The sequence below is a fragment of the Pelodiscus sinensis genome, chromosome 2, assembly GCF_049634645.1.
Source record: "Pelodiscus sinensis isolate JC-2024 chromosome 2, ASM4963464v1, whole genome shotgun sequence".
NCBI lineage: Eukaryota > Metazoa > Chordata > Testudines > Trionychidae > Pelodiscus > Pelodiscus sinensis.
In genome coordinates this window covers 80651906-80671599 of record NC_134712.1, presented here as the reverse complement: position 1 = coordinate 80671599, position 19694 = coordinate 80651906, and the positions used below count along the sequence as shown (strand labels likewise).

Here is a 19694-nt window from a genome sequence, read left to right as displayed (position 1 = left end):
CTCTGCGGGCTTCCGGGGGTGGAAGCTCTCCTGCAGCCCCCCAATTGCCCCTTCTCCCCAGATGGCAGCCTGCGGCAAGTGCAGCCGGGCTGATGGCCGAGTGGTGTGATGTGTCCAGTGTGGTTACTCCGGGCAATCCAAGCCAGGACTGGTTTTCAAGCGGGGCACCCCTTAGAACTGTCTGTCTGGGGTGGGGGTCGGGACCCTTTAAGCGCAGCCCTTGGCTAGCCTAAGACAGCATCTCCACGCTCTAAGTCCTCCTCTGATGCCCTGCCAGCACTGCTTCCGGCCATCCTTAAGCCCTGTTCAGAGTCCACTCAATGTGGACTTGCTAGTTCGAATTAGCAAAACGCTAATTCGAACTAGGTTTTAGTTCTAGACGCGTTGATTCGAATTAGCTTAGTTCGAATTAACTAATTGGAACTAAGTTAGTTCGAACTAGAGCTGTAGTGTAGACATTCCCATATGGATATGTACCAGCAGGGGTGTAACTCAGGAAATTCTTTTATGCACATCATTTGTATCAGTAGCTTTTGAGGGAGCCTAAGTGATTGATCTGTAAACTAAGGCTTAATAAAGTGGGATTATCACAGGAGGAACCAATCCTTCTTATCTTGAGCCTCCTTCTCTGGAGATTAACTCTCAAAATCTCTACACCTTGCCTTGGTTGCATCCTGTCACATCATCTCTCTTGAGTCTGTAGTTCCTCTCTGGTACCATGATTCACAGAGTCTTTATAACTCAGACCTCTGGCCAAGTCATGTAGTGCTCTCCCCTTCTGGATTATATCAAGTCTTTCCTTCAGTAATCATTGGCAGTATTCCCTCCTATAGTTTCATTCTGTGAGTTAAGTTCCTCTCTTGAGTGAAAGTTCCCCATTAGCCTAAGGTCTTCTCTGTGCTCTAGTATGATTTTTTCTTAAAACACGAAGGACACTACAATATGAGCTATCCACAGACTAAATTGGCCAAAATATTTCAAATACATGATCAGCTCTTCACTGGAGAACTGTCAGTAATAGAAGAAAGCACATACAATTCATCCTTGTAGTCTACCCTGTTAAACTGGGCAAAATATTTTTTTTCTCTTTTCTCTATGTCCTCTGTTTCTCTTTCTTTCTTTCTTTCTTTCTTAGAATTCTATGTACCTGAGTTGGTTTTCTCTTGACATAAGTGTAAAACCATGAGTAACTATAATGAAATAAATAGTTACATGGGTATAAAACTGGTATTAGTAAGGTCAGAATCATTATAAAGTCTCAAACCTCTGAACTTTTTACTCTGTATAAATGGTGATGTATTTTTTATCAAATTTAAAAATACACTATATAAAATTATTAAAAATATCATTAAAATATCATTTTAAATATTTCCATTAATATATAATGCACTTTTAATTAATGAATAAACTGGGCACAGGAAACATTATTTATTATTTAACTTGCTAAACTTCTGGAATGATAATCCTGTTTCAACTAATAAGGGTATCTAAAGTAGAATACTTTTTTCCAGCCAAAGTAATTTCATTGGGAAGTGCCTGGACAAGATGCAGCAAGAATGCCATTGCTTCCATTATATTCAAAGTGATAGTTACAGGAAAATGGACACCTTAATAGATATAGGAAAATGTGAAAAAATGTTTGATTGCTTCACAATTTTAAACCCCACAAACTATATCCCCACTTCAGGAAATTTCTTAAACCCATACTTACATTAAAACTCATACTTACATGCTTTCTTGCTTAGAGATGTTTTATTGAATCGGGGCCTAAAACAGCATGAACAATTTTAATACAACAATTATATATAAACTTAGTAAAATAGAAATGTAAAGTAAAATACTTTTAAAAGCCTGCTATTTTGCAACTATGGCATGATTTAAAGCATGCTGAACTCACTGGAAAGACTACCACTATCTTTGAATCAAGACCAATATGCAATTTTGAACAATGGACTGTATGTAGTGTATCTAACATGCTACAATTATTTATGAAGAAAGATGGAAAAAAGCTAACCCTATCTTGGCTAAGAGAAGACAAAAGTGTGCATTTGTATAAACTTAGAGTAACACACAAGAGTATAAATACAGAAAATTAGATTAAATTTAGAAATTTTGTACGAATATCCAGACAATCTGAGATTTTCTTTGGAGGAAAAAGGAAGCAGCAGTTGCTTCAGAAAGCTTAACTGATCAGTAGTGAAATCTCACTTTCAATTTGCTGAAAGAAGCTAAACAACAAATTGACATAATTATACTCAGTACAAGCTCTCAGCCTGGAACTCATCTTACTTACTAGAAATTAGGCTGATGCTAGAATTTGGCCCACTGCCTGGATATTAGTTTGAATGGAACTCTCTCTGCTAGAACAGATTTTTTAAAATGGAATAATAGCTCAAGCATCCACATGATACTGTATTGATAGATGGACATATGTCTAACTCTACATATACTGTAGATCTGTTAAGATAAAGGTCACAAAAGAAATATTAGCAGTTTGTAACTTCTAGCTAGCATGGGCATATGTCTAACTCCACCTACTCAGTAGATCTGTTAATATAAAGGTCACACAACAAACAGTAACAATATGTTATTTCTAGCTGGCTATGGACATTCTCGGAAGGGTACGTTTTCTATATTATTGCAAAACTGAGTAGACAGTTTATGAAAGATATCGTTTTTGTTTAACATGTTTCATGTGAAATGATAAGAAATTGTATCCAGGCACCTCACATCATCAGTCAAGACCGAGAAACTTTCAGTATGAAAAAACTCTGAGACACTGAGAAGCTAACAGCATTCCAAATTACAGAGCATGACAGTTTTCAGCCACTCTTTTGATAAATGGAGCATATATATCAGCAAATAGAAAGGAATAGGACAGAGCTGAACTGTGAGGATTACAAACAAAATTTCACTGTGCAGCAGGTAACATGGAGCATCAAAGAGCCTGACTCATATTGCAGTTACCTGCAAAGAGGAACACATTATTCTCACTTTACAAGCACTTATGCGACTTGCCAAACAAATTCCATAGTCCCAAACTGTTTTATTTTGTGACTTATTCTCTTGGGGTGCATCTAGACAGCCCTGTTCTGTTGGAATGAGCTACGCAATTTGCACTATGCAAATTGCATAGTTTATTCTGAGTCTAAGTCAAAAGAGCTTATTTTGAAATTTGGCGCTATCTGCACAGCACCAAATTTCAAAATAAGGCACAATTTCAACAAATCCCTTAACCCTCCTGGAATGAAGGCTACAGGGATTTCAGAATAGTGCACCTGTTATTTCGGGAAATAACAGGCACTTTTAAAGACATGGAGTTGCTATTTTGGGATACTTCCAGTATCCTGAAAGAGCAATGCAGTCTAGACATGCCCTTGGTGATAATAAACATACCCTGACACCTGATGGCAGGGCTAAACATTGCACACACAATCTCAAGCTTGTGCGTGATCACTGATGCATAATATTTCCAGAAAAGATGCATCATGGCAAGTTTTCCTGTTAAATGTTTTGAAACTGGTGTTTTACCACAGGCATCAATATAATTAAGAAAATATTAGTCCAAATTAGGATGATACCCTAAATATCTAGGTGGATAAATGAAGAGTAATGTGTTTATGCTAAGAGAAATGCAAACCCAGAGGCAAGACAACTGAACTGGAGTTCATTTACAAGTTCAACACTATCAATTTAGGACTGAATAAAGATCGTAACTGGTTAATGCACTACAAAGGTATTTTCCCCCACTTAGATATTTGCAACCCCCCATCAAATGCTGTGAAGGGTACACATTCACTCTAACTTTAGTAGCTTAATTAACATTGGTACTACAATTGACAGGTAATTTCCTTTGCTGTTCTATATACCTGACCTCTGTAATTTCCACTCCAACTCATCTAATGAAGTGGGTTTTACCCACAACAGCTCATGACCTAATAAATGTAGTAGTCTGTAAGGTGCCACAGGACTGCTTGTTGTTTTTCCAGAGGCAAGAGCCACTCTTAAATCAGTGGACAGAGTTGGAATGAAGAAAAAAAAATCAAATTTTTGCCAAAAGGATTTTTTCCTCTTACATTCACTGAAGTTGGCTTTGATGTCAATTTTCTGCCTAATTTTATCTAGAGTTATCTATTGGCTGAATATTAGCCATATATAGAGGAGTGTGGATCCATCTAGAAACTTTACCAAGAGCGATCTATAAGCTCTGTCTCCCTCTTACACAATTTACAGTAGTGGTTCCCAACCTTTTTTGTATGGTGGCTTGACAAACCCATTCACAAACTTTTGTCAGGCCGGGAACATTTTTATTTGCACATTTGCATATTCATCATGCAAAAAACAAATATGCAAATGAAATGTTACTGGTCTGCCAAAAGCCCCAGCCCCCAGAGCCACTGTGAACAGCTGGCTTCAGGTCTGTCAGTCACCACATGACGTGTGGCTGCTGCAGCTGAAGCCAGCTATTCGCAGCTATAGCTCTGGGCCTGGGGTACACCATGCCCCCTGAACCCCCCCCCAGTGCCAGCCCTAACCCCTAAAGCCTCCCATACCTCCACTACCCTCCAGCACCTGCCACTGACCCCAGAGTACCCTGTACCCAACCCCCCAGTGCCAGCTGCCCACCCCAAACACCTCAGTGCCAGCCCCCACCCCTTAGAACACCCAAAACCAGACCCCCCAATGCCAGCCTCCTGTCTCCAGAGCCCCACTGCACACAACACCCCAAATCCTCCCCTCAGTGCCAGTCCCCAGTCCCAATATAAGCCCCATCCCCAGAGCCCCCCCAGTGCCAGTCCTGCCCCTGTAGCCTCCCAACTACTAGACCTGCCCCCAGTGTGCCCTACAGTGTCAGCCGCCTGCCTCTTAGAACCCCCGATCTCTTAGAGCTCCACCATACTAGCCCCACCCCTACAGTCTCCCCAGTATTATCTTTGCCCCCAGAGCTCCCCAGTACCAGCCCCATTCCTCTAACCTAGCCCTGAACTTCCTCCATGTTGCAGCTACTCTAAGGTTGCCATGCCAGGCTCTGTGTGGCCCTCCTGCCACTCAGAGAGCTGTTCTTCTATGTCCAGGAGGGGACCCCACTCCCACCCAGTGTTGGCTGATAGGTGGGGCAGGACATGTCTCTCACAATAGCTATGGTGGGATGGGATGTGCTGGGCAGTATATCCCATCCCTTGCCACTAGAGCTGCCACAGCCAGGCAGCCAGTGGTTCACAGCCCAACTGCTGGTCTACAGCACCACACCTATGCACGTCCCAACACAAGTCTGTTTTAAAAGAACAATGAGAGCCATTAAATAGTACAATATATCTCCCTGTGATTCATTAAGACAACTACTAACTTTCCGAAGATCACTTTTTCTATAGTGAAAAGTTGCACAACCTTTTTATGCGCCAAAGGGTGACTTTTTTTTCAATTACATTAGAATGCCATGAAGTTGATGAAAATGCAAATAGTTCCATCATCAGTTCTCCTTGATTCACGATCATAGGACAATGTAAGTTTGACATCTTGCTGTGCACAAGCCATGACACATACCAGAGACATGAAAATCTTCAAAAAATATCAGTTACAAAGCATTATAAAAATTCAATTAAATTATAATTTGTTGCTGGCATCTGAGTGAAGCATGCAGATGACTCAATGTTGCTCTTGAATTAAGTTGTTTCGTTTGAGCCAACTGCTGTAAATCAACATACATACAAAGTTGAATACATTGGTCCAATCTGTGTAAATTTTAGGTCATCAATCAGCAGTTATTTTAATATCATTGTATCTTACGTAATGACTATGTTATTGTAACACATTCATGCCTATAGTTTTTATTAATTTCAATATTATCTTAATCACAATATTCATTTCTCAATTTTTACATCATAACACAATCCGAGGATATTATTCCACTGTCTTTACCATTCTTAACTATGTATTTATAGCCATATCATAGTGTGGACCCAAAGATTTTTTGGAAGGATTAATTAGGATATATGTAGTTGGTAGTTTTTCAAAGGGACATTAGTAAGGGCACAAAAGCAAGCTATTCCATTGTGTAGGAAAGATAGAAAATATGGCAAAAAACCGCCTTGGCTTAACCATGAGATCTTGCATGATCTAAACATAAAAAAGGAGTCATATAAAAAAATGGAAACTAGGAAAAATTACAAAGGATGAATATAGGCAAACAACATAGGAATGCAGGGGCAAGATTAGAAAGGCAAAGGCACAAAATGAGCTCAAACTAGCTATGAGAATAAAGAGAAACAAGGAGACTTTTTATAGAAGCAAGAGGAAGACCAAGGACAGGGTAGGCCCACTGCTCAGTGAGGAGGGTGAAACAGTAACAGGAAACTTGGAAATGGCAGAGATGCTTAATGACTTCTTTGTTTCGGTCATCACTGAGAAGTCTGAAGCAATGCCTAACATAGTGAATGCTAGTGGGAAGGGGGTAGGTTTAGAAGATAAAATAAAAAAAGAACAAGTTAAAAATCACTTAGGAAAGTTAGATGTCTATAAGTCACCAAGGCCTGATGAAACGCATCCTAGAATACTCAAGGAGTTGATAGAGGAGGTATCTGAGCCTCTAGCTATCATCTTTGGAAAATCATGGGAGACAGGAGAAATTCCAGAGGACTGGAAAAGGGCAAATATAGTGCCCATTTATAACAAGGGAAATAAGAACAACCCAGGAAACTACAGACCAGTTAGTTTAATGTCTGTGCCAGGGAAGATAATGGAGCAACTAATTAAGGAAATCATCTGTAAGCACCTGGAAGGTAGTAAGGTGATAGGGAACAGCCAGCATGGATTTGTAAAGAACAAATCATGTCAAACCAATCTGATAGCTTTCTTTGATAGGATAATGAATCTTGTGGATAAGGGAGAAGCGGTGGATATGGTATACCTAGACTTTAGTAAGGCATTTGATACGATCTCGCATGATATTCTTATCAATAAACTAGGCAAATACAACTTAGATGGGGCTACTATAAGGTGGGTGCATAACTGGCTGGATAACTATACTCAGAGAGTAGTTATTAATGGTTTCCAATCCTGCTGGAAAGGTATAACAAGTGGGGTTCCGCAGGGGTCTGTTTTGGGACTGGCTCTGTTCAATATCTTCATCAACGATTTAGATATTCGCATAGAAAGTAGGCTTATTAAGTTTGCAGATGATACCAACCTGGGAGGGGTTGCGACTGCTCTGGAGGATAGGGTCATAATTCAAAATGATCTGGAGAAATTGGAGAAATGGTCTAAGGTAAACAGGATGAAGTTTAATAAAGACAAATGCAAAGTGCTCCACTTAGGAAGGAACAATCAGTTTCACACATACAGAATAGGAAGTGACTATCTAGGAAGGAGTACAGCAGAAAGGGATCTAGGGGTTATAGTGGACCACAAGCTGAATATGAGTCAGCAGTGTGATGCTGTTGCAAAAAAAGCAAACATGATTCTGGGATACATTAACAGGTGTGTTGTGAGCAAGACACGAGAAGTCATTCTTCCGTTCTACTCTGAGCTAGTTAGGCCTCAGTTGGAGTATTGTGTCCAGTTTTGGGCATCGCATTTCAAGAAAGATGTGGAGAAATTGGAGAACGTCCAGAGAAGAGCAACAAGTATGATTAAAGGTCTAGCGAACATGACCTATGAAGGAAGGCTGAAAGAATTGGGTTTGTTTAATTTTGAAAAGAGAAGATTGAAGGGGGACATGATAGTTTTCAGGTATCTAAAACGGTGTCATGAGGAGGAGGGAGAAAACTTGTTCGTCTTGGTCTCTGAGGATAGAACAAGAAGCAATGAGCTTAAACTGCTGCAAGGGAGGTTTAGGTTGGACATTAGGAAAAAGTTCCTAACTGTCAGGGTAGTCAAACACTGGAATAAATTGCCCAGGGAGGTTGTGGAATCTCCATCTGTGGAGATATTTAAGAGTAGGTTAGATAAATGTCTATCAGGGATGGTCTAGTCAGTACTTAGTCCTGCCATGAGGGCAGGGGACTGGACTCGATAACCTCTCGAGGTCCCTTCCAATCCTAGTATTCTATGATTCTATTCTATGATATATAATGCATTCACTTAATGGCTCCCAGCATCTTATTGCAGAAGTGGAATCTCACAGATTGTTTTATAAACTAATTGTAACAGTAGGTAACATCAGGGCCATCTTTGCAAGGAAAAAGGCTCTTTAATGAAAGATCAGAGTATCCTATAAAGGATAAAAGGCTGTCTTAGGGACTCACTTATGTCCTCACAAGCTGCTTCCAGATCATCAGTGCCAAATCACTTCCAAGTTCAAAGGGGTTAGTATTTCACATTTCACGTTCTGGCTTATGTTTGGTCCCATCCATAGCCAATGTCTCTATTCACTGACAATGATTCAAGATGGAAGGGTGAAAGGGTTTGAACATGTATGGGTATTACAAAACTATTCCTGGACAAGGTCTTGATTGAATACCACCTGGTGGAAGACAGAAATGAGGCAGACAACAGATGACATCTAAGAAAACCATTGAGAAAGATGCTGCTGTCATGGAAACCGAATCTAACAGAGCAAGAAACATGGCATGAGACATACGGAGGTGGAAAGACTAGGTTGACTCATGTGTCACAAAGCATGAGAACATCTAATAATAAATAACAGTAACATTGACAAGCTTATTACCAGATCTCATTTATATAATAAGAGTCCACAAACCTGCTGTATAAATAGGATGAGAAAAAACAGTGGGAAAAGCCAGTTTATAGCTCTTTTCATCTATGTTGACAGAGCATTTAAAAGATATACTTAGCAGCAGCAGCAACAAGTGAAGCCTAAATCCCTAAAGCACTTTTCCTTTTAACAGCAATGCTATTTCTCAGCTCCCTTACTCTTTCATCCTTTCAGCTGCTATATTCAATGGAAAGTAGCTGGGCTTCTTTCTGTATTCGGTTTCAATTAAAATAACAAAACTGATCTTGATGGAGCTTTCGAACCAGCTGAAATCTGTAAGGAGCCTCACCATCGCTAAAACTGTGCTGGAACATAGTTCCTCGGTATGAACATTTCAAAGGGAAATGCTGATTGCAATTGACTACCCCTCTGCTTTGGTCAGTTCTCAGGGGAGCTCACTCCTCTTGATGCTTCCTTTTTCTATGACAAAATCTAAACAGAGAGCTTTGATTTAACATTGCTGATTCCCACCGCCCACTCCTGCACAATCTAGGTCCTCTGTGGAATGCAGCAAATACATCAGTCATGCCAAGAGAGTGAGGAAGAGAAGGCTGGAGCAAAGAGATGGAAACAGAGAAAGCACAACACAGGGCTTGTCCGTGCTTAAAATGCTACAGCCGAACAGCTGTAACACTGCAGTTGCACTGCTGTAGTGCTTCAGCATAGTCACTGCCTAGGAGGGTTCTCCTATTGGGGTAGGTAAATCCACCTTCCTGACAGGTGGCAGCTAGGCTGACAAAATAATTCTTCCATTGATCTTAAGCCAACTGAACCCCAGATTGCTCAGCTACTTCACTTAGGAGTGTAGTGTTTGTTAAAGCAGCCCGGAGCCAGCCCTGACGTGATTTAGAACTGAACAGACAGCTCACCCTTTCTGCTGAGCCTAACAAACAGTAGTGCAGCAGAGAATCTGGGCCTGTATTCAATCCCGATTTGGGATGTGAAGTCACATGCGTGTCAAGTGTAGAAGCATAAGCAATACAGATGCATCCCCATTCCACTGATTCTGACTCATCTGCACAAAATACTGGGAGCTGCTGTTTATATTGGAAGGACATTTGTTTTGAAAATTAAGAGGACAGTTTCAATTTGAAAACTAGATGTGTAAAACAAAATACAATACTAGTTTCATGGCCTACACCTCCCCTGTGAGTTGCCCTACCATTTCTTATTATTTTGTAATTACATTTACCCATTTCAATAGAGAAAAATTCTCTCTCCTGTTGTGAGAGACTCAAAGAAACAACAGTAGGAAACTGGCTTTCATTAAGTATATATGGGCAACAGTGAACTGACTGTGCAGCAAAGACACAAAAGCAAACAATACAGAATATACTATTTTTTTACTGCAATCATTTTCAATAAGTTATTGTAAATGTTACTTGTTACTAGGATTGTAAAATCACATTTAATCAGTTAACCAGTTAAATATTACATTTAACTGGTTAACCAATTAAGTGGGATCCCACAGGTGGGAGGTCACTCTAGCCCACCTGGGCTGGAGCAGTCCCTTGCCTGTGGTGCAGTGGGCTTGGCCTGGCTGGCTTGGCCTGGCTGCCAGCCCCCGGCCGCCAGTCCCATGGGGCTGCTGGTTAACCAGTTACCAGTAAGCATCACCTAGTCAGCATCACACCCTTACTTTCTTCAACAGTAAATGCTAGTTTTTCATACATTATTGTGATTTTTAAGCTCTAAGCTATTTGAAAAGATAATGTTGCAAGTTTAATTTGATTTAAAAGACAAGGAGCATAGTGGTTTCATAACATAAAACACACATCTTTGAAAAAAACAACACATCTCACAATGCTGTAAACCAAGGATAATTTATCAGTACCCAGAGATGAAGAGAAATGCCGTCAAAATGAGGGAAAGTAGTCAACACTACTTTCTGACTAGTGCCAGAACTTTTATAAAGGCACTCTTCTGGGGATCCCTCTGTACTTCAATAATAGTTCCTTCTTCATAAAAAACAGCCTCAACTTCAAGATGCCTCAAGAACTGCTGGGATATACCTGAGAATAACTGTGTGTGTTTTGTGGAAGGAGGGAAAGGGGCAGTCTATATTATGTTATAAAATGCACTGGACAAGAAAAATAAAGAAGGGTATGTCTACACTACAAAGTTAATTCGAACTAACAGCCATTAGTTCGAATTAACTTTCATAGCGTCTATACATAAACCTCTAGTTCAAACTTAATTCGAACTAGCGGAGCGCTTAATTCGAACTAGGTAAACCTCATTCTATGAGGACTAACGCCTAGTTCAAATTAAGGAGTTTGAATTAGTGCTGTAGTGTAGACATACACGGAGAGGCTGTATAGAACTGTAAAGTGTTCAGAAATGCTTTAGAAACCAAAGCCTCATTTTCAAAAGTGACTTAGACTCTGAAATAATTTAACTGCTTTTACTCTGAACCCTTTTCAGCCAGTTTTAGTAATGTCTTTCCTTGTAATTCTTTCTATTTTTTTTAGTTGTTCTAGTTTCTGTCCTTTGATTGTGATCTTTCGCTGTCCTTTCCCCACAGTTTTGCACTTTCTGTTTGAGATATTTTCTAAATTAACACTAACTCTGCTATTCAGACTTTTCATTCACTTTTAATATTTATTTTGACCTATTTCAAAGTGTCTAAGTGTCCACATCTCTGGGCATATTTAAAATGAATTAACAACAAATCCACACATTATACAGAACATTAAGGCCAAATGTGCCAAGTTACTATCCACTTAGCCCTCCTCCGCTGTGAAAAGGATTCACTTGCATATCTGAAAGGGTGTCATCGAGATGAGCATTTTATATAAAAGGGACAAGTGACTGAATATAATTGGGAAGCAAAAGAAATATAGACAGAGAAAGCTACAGATAAGAAGGCAGTCACTCCAATTACTAAAATAAAATGATAAAAGGTTCTGCTTAAATGTTATGAATGTCAATAACAATAACTGTTCTGTAACAACATAAAATCCTAGTGAATGGTAAAGGGCATAATACTTAGCTATAAAGCTACTTTGAGTCAAGCATATTCTGAATAATTTTTAGTTCTAAAAGAAGCCTCCAACATTCTTCACAAAACATAGTTACTCTGTACACACTCTGTATCAGTGAACAGAAATTTAAGCACCAGAACCTCTGAAACAGCGAAGGACAAGTTTTCAAAGGAGCTTCAAAGATGTCTCCATTTGTGTGTTCACAGCTTTGCATGCGCAAGTCAGGTAATGTGTGTATGTGTTTTAATACATCTCCTGTGTGTACAAGTGGGGGTGCTCAAAAGTGGGTGTGCCCAAAGTTGCACATGCAGAAATAAAGGCTACTGCTATAAAAAATGAACTGAGGTAAAACCATGTAGAGGGACAGCAGATTCTAATAGAAACAGGAGAAAGCCTAAAGTAGGACTGTGATGGGGTGTACCAGCCCTGCACTGGAGTTGCAAGGATTAACTCTGTACACCTAGCTGAGTAGGCCCCATCCCCACAGCCCTGCTGGGCATGCTCCAACTGGAGGCATATAAAGGTATATGGAACAGCTCAGTCTGGGCTGGCTGCTACAGGGAAAGGACATGTACTGCCTGTTCCAAGCAAGCCACTGCTGCTACCCAGGCTGAAGGCCCCGCACTTCCAGAAGCCCCACGGAGTAGGAAACCCACAGACCAGGGAGGAGAGAGGGAGGCCTGCACTGCAGCTGTGGGGACGGCAGTGGGAAGTAGCCTAGGGGAAAGTGATAGCTAACTGATAAGTGAGCTGAAGCTGGGAGTCAATGTGTTTCAGTTGGAGCTTTTCCCTGCTGACTCAATGGCTCAAGCTACAGTCACTAATAGAGCCCTGGGCTGGTGTCCGGGAGACATGGAGGCCCTGATTCCTTTGTGGGGGATGTAACTCCATTGCTGTCTTCTGCCTCTAACCAGGGAGCTCCATAGGCATATGCGCTGTGGGAAAAGGATGTTGTTACTGACTCTGGACACTAGGGGTATGTCTAGACTATATACCTCTGCCGACAGAGACATGTAAAATAGGGTACCCGACATAGTCAATGAAGTGGGGATTTAAATATTCCTGGCTTCATTAAAATAAAAATGGCCACTGTGCTGTGCTGGCTTAGCTGATTGTAGGCACAGCGCGGCAGTCAAGATGCGGATTGGTCGACAGGGAACACCTTTGTCGACCGCTCCCTTATGCCTCATGAGACGAGGTTTACAGGAGCGGTCAACAAAGGCTTCCCCTGTCGACTGATCCACATCTTGACTGCCGTGCTGTGCTGACAATCAGCTGAGTCGGCACAGCGCGGTGGCCATTTTTATTTTAATGAAGCCAGGGATATTTAAATCCCCACTTCATTGACTATGTCGGGTAGCCTATTTTACACGCCTCTGTCGGCAGAGGCATGTAGTCTAGACATACGCTAGGATGTACAGCCTTGGATGAGCAACATTTTGTCTTTGACTGAGATGGCCCGGCTGGGTTATCCATGTAGTTTGGACTTTGGGCAAAGCCCCCAACCTGGTAACTCATGCAGGGTTGAGCCCTGCTCATCCGGTTTTAGGGGCCGATGCCCACATCCAGAGGGGGATGGCCGTATCCCCATGACAAAGACCTATTAAAAAGATTAGATGCAAGGTCAAGATGGTATTTTCTTCAGCTCTGCAATTGCCAAACTTTAACGGCCTGATCTAAAGCCCATTGAAGTCAGTGGAAAGATTACTCTTGACTTCAGTGAGCTTTGAATCAGCCCAAAAATACTGTTCGTTTTTTATCACATGTGAAAGTTAGTGAGTATTTCCAGTTCAATATTTTGATGTGTGCACAAACACAGTTGTTTTTGCCACAGAACATGGGGATTTTGCCCACTCAAATGCATGAAATCTCCTCCCCAGTGACATTTAAGTGAAAAACAACATCCCAGGGCTTGTGAGAGACAATGTTCTAGTGACAGACCTGCTGAGCAAGAAGTTGAAAACTGAATCCTAATCTTATTAGACAAAGGACACAATGTGTAAAGCCCCCTCTTCCCTCCCCCCCTCCACCCTGCTCACTTTATAGTTAATGGCTTCTTAATGTAAATACAGTTGGCTTAAAAATAAGACAGAAGAAAAAATTTCTTGTGTATTTGTGATGGATAAGGTACTCCACTATTTGTCAAGATGGATTGCACAGGAAGTAATAAAACATAGCTCTTATCCGGTGCTGTCAGCCAGAGATCTCAAAATAAGAATGTTTTAGCTGGCATTGTTGCTGAAAAGAAAAATGAGGTTAAAGTTCCTTTCACTGCAGAAAATTACCAAGACTGATTGTATAGGATGATTGGGGGGGGGGGAGGGGGGATGGCTATCAATGTTGAACTCATTATTTTGAGTTGAGTCTGCAGATATCTAGCAGCTCTGTGTATGCATGTGATCTTCTGGTGAACAATATTTTGTAGTGGGTAGAGGCTGTCGATGACGTAGATGACGTTTATTTCATCATAATTTCAAGATATCAGTTCCACAAACCTCCCTATGCCCAGCCCATAAAAGGCCCAGGCAGGTTATAAAGGGCCAATTGACTTTATAGGCTGTAACTGGAGGAGGGTCAGGAATGGATAAAGACTAGCTGGAGATGCAGCCTTGCTGGTCAGAGGCAGGCTGGGTTTATATAAAGCCAGGAAGCAGAGAGCAGGAAGAGGTTGCAGGGAGAAACACTGAAGTCATTCTCTAGGGAGAAAGGGAGGCAGGAGGAAATTTACCACCTTAGGGTGATAAACCATAGGGTTACCACCTTTGAAATGCAGAAAAGCCTGCTATCCTCCACTACCACCAGGCAAGCTTGCCAGAGCCCAAATCCTAATGTCAAAGCAACCCCACAACCTCTACCCCTTCAACAGCCACTTGCAGTTGCTAGAAAGTTAACACATATTGATAACATCATTGCTAACAAATGAATGGTTTTTAGCTACACATTTTGCCAGTAGTCTATTTGTTTAGCCAGTTGTCTTTGAATGTGCAGTTTGTGAGTCTAACTTTTTCTCTTCAGGGTTGTAGTAGGATCACTCGCCCTATCGCCCCAATCTCCCATTATGTAACGTTCCCACACATCTCCTCAGGAGGGCAGTATGTTTGCATACTGGTGAGCAGACAACTGCTGTATTTCCAACTGTTTTGATCTGTTATGGCTTACACTATGGAAGTGGGAAGACTGCAGCATCATTAGCCGGACACAGACTTTTAACATTAGATATCCTAAGATACTGTGATAATATTGCAAATCTTTAGACCCACAAAAAAACCCCAATGGATTAAATAATTTTTCTGGCAATTGGCAAATCCATTAAAAACAAACAAACAAACAAAACAAAACCCAGTCAGGTGGTAATCTTACTTGGGCTATAGAGTCTGGTAAGAAGTTGAGAGGGAGAAGTATTCACTGGGAGCTGAGGAAGCTTGGGCTGGTAAAGCCAGAGGAGGGCCAGAAGACAGGGAAGTGAAGGAGGAAGAAGCCCAAGAAACAGCACCAGGATCTGAGATTGAGTAGACCATGGTAACTAGGCATAGGGTTCCTGAAATCGAACCTAGAGCAGTGTGGCAATCTGGGTTCTCCTACCAGCACTGAGAAAGTGGGACTGGACCTGGGGTGGACCAGAAGACTGCTTGACATGGCATATGCACAGCTTGCCCAATGGGACTTTGGCAATGGGAGGGTGAGAGCTGAGTCATGAAGAGAGAGCTTCAGAAAAAAAAGCAATAGAGTAAGCAACTGATAGAAAAGGGCACCAAATGGAATGAGAGCTAATTCCCAGAGCCAGCCACAATAAGGAACAAAAGCGACAAGTGTATCAAATAACCCCATTGAAAGCTGAATTAGTAATTGAAAGCCAGTCACCTTTCTTTATAAATGTGTGATAAGCATATGGAAACTGTACCGGAGGATGTATGGAAAGGGAAAACAATATCTGACTGCTGCATAGATCCCTTACAATGCCGCTGCATTTTATTTATGTATTTATTTATGTATTTATTTATTTGTTTATAATTCATTGATTGATTGATTTGGAACTCAGCTCTGCATACCAAGGGTGATAGAGGAAGAATGAGGGAAACAACTGGAAAGTCCTGACAGCTCCTCTGGAACTACCCCCTAACTTACACTAGATCTAGTGTAATATATTCCTGCTACCTGGAGAATGCATACATGTGAAATGGCTGGGGGGATGACACCAAGTCATTGGCATGATGCACAGGGATGGAGGAAGCCTAGAGAATCAGAGAATGAATGTCCAGCAATAGATGATGCCAAGAATGTGCAGAGGGATTCTCCTCCTGCAATGTATCTAGGGATGTGTCTACACTGCGCTGTTATTTCAAGATACCTAGCATTATTTCAAAATAACAATGTGAGCGTCTACACAGCAATTCTGTTATTTCATAATAATTTCAAAATAATGCATAGTTTACTTCAAAATCTGTAAACCTCATTCTACAAGGAATAATGCCTATTCCGAAATAGCTATTTCGAAATAAGGTGGGTGTAGACACTCCATTACTGCTATTTTGAAATAGTCCCTCACCAGGGCCATTCCTTTCCAGTGCCTCTTGGGGCTCTAAATCGATATAGCACATCTCCATTAGGGAAGCCTGCGCCAGACTAATTTTGTGGCTTGCCTGCAGTATAAAAGTGCTATTTCGAAATAAACTATTCTGGAATAGCATATTTAATAATAGCTGTGCAGTGTAGATGTATCCCTGGCCTGGAGATACACAACTGCAGAAACCACTTTAAAGAGCAGTGGAATAATCCTGAGCCAAGAGCTGTGGACTTGTCCCACCATCCTGCTCTTTTTACCTTGTGATACGAAAGGTAAATATGTGTAGATTATTGAATTTCTCTCCTAAATGAAGTATGCAGCAGTATTTGCTTTGCTATTGTTGTAAATGTATGAAAAGTTCAAGACTGTGAAACAACACAACAGAGAGTGTTGCTCTGACTACAGAACATCCTGGCTTCCTACCTTTCTAACATTGTAAAGAAACCCAGCAAAATCCTTCAGAATAAGAACCCAACAATCTCTCATGAAAACTTTAAAGCTACACTTTTGACTTATAGTTTCAGCTGTTACACGAGGAAGACCTAGGCTGACCTTGACACAGGTAATCTCTTTGTGGATAGAAGCTCATGGACAGAATTGGCAATGCTATCTCAAAATAATAAAGTTAGCTTTCTAACTTAAACTTAATAGGACTAAATAAACAACCAAAGCTACCACTGCTACTACCATCAAACCCCCAAAATCCAAAACAATGCTTCCTCAAAATCTCCCCTAACAGTAAAGCAAAAGAATTGGTTAACATTTTGATTATCTAACAAACTTTTGTCTTTAATATTCCACAGAAACAATTCAACATTATATCCTTGAGTCTTATATTATGAGTCATTTATATTCAGTGAAGATGACTTTCTGGACATGAGAGGAAACTCAATGGACCAACTGACTCTATTGGGAAAGTATGTACGTAATACAAAGTTCTGTGTAAGAAATTAAAATTACACTGGAAAACTCCAGTCAAAATGTATTCAATACATCTCTTGCCAGTTGACTTAGGCAACTTAATCTTCTATAATGCCAATCACATTCTCTATACTTTACTGTGTTTAGAAATCTAATACATTTTAATGAACATACTAATTGTGCTGTCTGCTGACCTGTAGTACTACTTCTGGCTGAGATTCCAATATAATTTATAATTAGAGACTGCATCTTATTGTTTACACTAAATGCTTTGATCACCTGGTTCTTTTACAGCATGAATTGTCAATATGCTGTCAAATACAGATACAAATTAAAGGGAGCAGATATCGAAGGACTGCCATGTAGCATTAGAATAAAAATATAGTACTGAAAAATGAACTTTAGGGCCCAATAACACTTACTCATGTGAGTAAATTTTCCTCAGGTGAGTAGTCAATTCAAATCAGTGAATTTATTAACATAAGTAAGCCTATACACATGCCCAAGGGTTGCAGGATTGGATGTCTACCATGAAACAGACCCTTCTAGTCAGAATAGGTTTTTACTTACTCAAGTGTCCATCTTCTGGGTCTTTACAATTTTTGTTATTTTTTTTTATTAAAACAAAGTTCTATCATGAGAATGTTTGTTCTTTTAATAGTTCAAGGAATGGAAGCTTAACTCTTTCTTGCCTAAAGGCTGGGTTCAATAAATAAGCAGGTCTGCCATCATTCCCTTGATGTCCCATTAGTCCTTAGATTTTGAACCTGGAAAGTTATTTCTTTCTGAGGAGTTTAGTTGCTAAGCCCCACATTCTCATTGGAGGTAAACTGAAACTAATGGTGATCATCCCAGTTTACATAAACAGGAGCATCTAGTTCTAAGGTGTTAGTTTCATTTCCTTAGCACCAATCATACTAATATTATGGGATCTAGGGGTCATAGTGGACCACAAGCTAAATATGAGCCAACAGTGTGACACTGTTGCAAACATGATTCTGGGATGCATTAAGAGGAGTGTTGTGAGCAAAACATGAGAAGTCAGTCTTCTGCTCTACTCTGTGCTGATTAGGCCTCAGTTGGAGTATTGTGCCCAGTTCTGGGCACCACATTTCAAGAAAGATGTGGAAAAATTGGAGAAGGTCCAAAGAAGAGCAAGAAGAATGATTAAAGGCCTAGAGAACATGACCTATGAAGAAAGACTGAAAGAATTGGGCTTGTTTAGTTTGGAATGGAGAAGACTAAGAGGGGACATGATAGTGATTTTCATGTATCTAAAAGGGTGTCACAAGAAGCAATGGACTTAAATTACAGCAAGGGAGGTTTAGATTGGACATTAGGAAAAACTTCCTAACTGTCAGGGTGGTCAGACACTGGAATAAGTTGCCTAGGGAGACTGTGGAATCTCCATCTGTGGAGATATTTAAGAGCAGGTTAGATAGAAATTTATCAGGCCTAAACAGTACTGGGTCCTGCCGTGAGGGCAAAGGACTGGACTTGATGACCTCTCGAGGTCCCTTTCAGTTCTAGTGTTCTATGATTCTATGATTAATGACCCAGTCTAACTTGCTTGCACTTGCAAATCCTTTACAGACATCAGCCTCTGACCTATTCCATACAATATACAGAGTGCTGCTACCTGTAAGAGTAAAGTAAAACAAACAAACAAACAAAAAATCTGGAAAGGCCCATAGTTATCCTGATAGCCATGAACTCCATAGTCAGTCCTAAAGAATCATCATTGCACGGACACTGTAGGCTCTGACCATTATCATCCTCAATGCCTCTTTCCAATGCCACCACAGTGTGGAATCTGAGGATGTCTACACTGCAGTGCTATTTCCCAAAATAGCTATTCTGCATCCTTGGAGCGCTCATGTTATTTTGAAATATAACGGGCTCACTAATCCGATGTCTCTGTAAACCTCAATCTATGAGGAATAAGGGATGTTTCAGAATAGTAATTTATTTCAAAATAAGTGCTGGCAGGACTCATTCTTTAGATAGACGTACTCATTTAGATTCAGTTTTAGAGCAGGTATTTTCTTGCCTCAGACACTGGATGCAAAAAGCTACATATCCTCCAATATATATTCATGTTGAGTCTAGTACCCAATGAGAACCAATCTGGGCCCAGCTATCATTCATGGCACTTTACTTGTGTAATTGAGATTCAGCTGGACAAAGACAAAGGTTTAATCTTTAATGGAATCACAAATACTAACAGCTTCATGACCTACTGACCCTGCATTCAGACCGGAATCATTGTGCCAGTGTTTAGTGTTTATACTCGGTAATGCCAATAAGACGAAGAATATAATATCTTAGACATAGCACATGCTCAAGGACAAGTCCTATAGCATTTATTATTTCCTGTCTTGGGAGATTTATTTATCGCAAGAGGGACTGAAGAACCCAGAAAATCCTACCTGCATACCCCTCAGTCCACAAAATTCTTGGTAGTGTTGATGCCCTTTACCAACCTTCAAAGATAGCTGGTTGAAAAACAGGA

General features: G+C 40.5%; 1 long non-coding RNA gene across 1 annotated transcript in view; it reads left to right on the top strand.

The window, feature by feature from the left end:
* Nucleotides 1-19694, top strand: part of LOC102461462 (uncharacterized) — a 136064-nt gene that overhangs the window by 88273 nt on the left and 28097 nt on the right. Inside the window, exon 3 of the long non-coding RNA XR_003087335.2 lies at nt 17065-17178. This is a non-coding gene — a long non-coding RNA (uncharacterized LOC102461462). The remainder of the gene's footprint in view (nt 1-17064; nt 17179-19694) is intronic.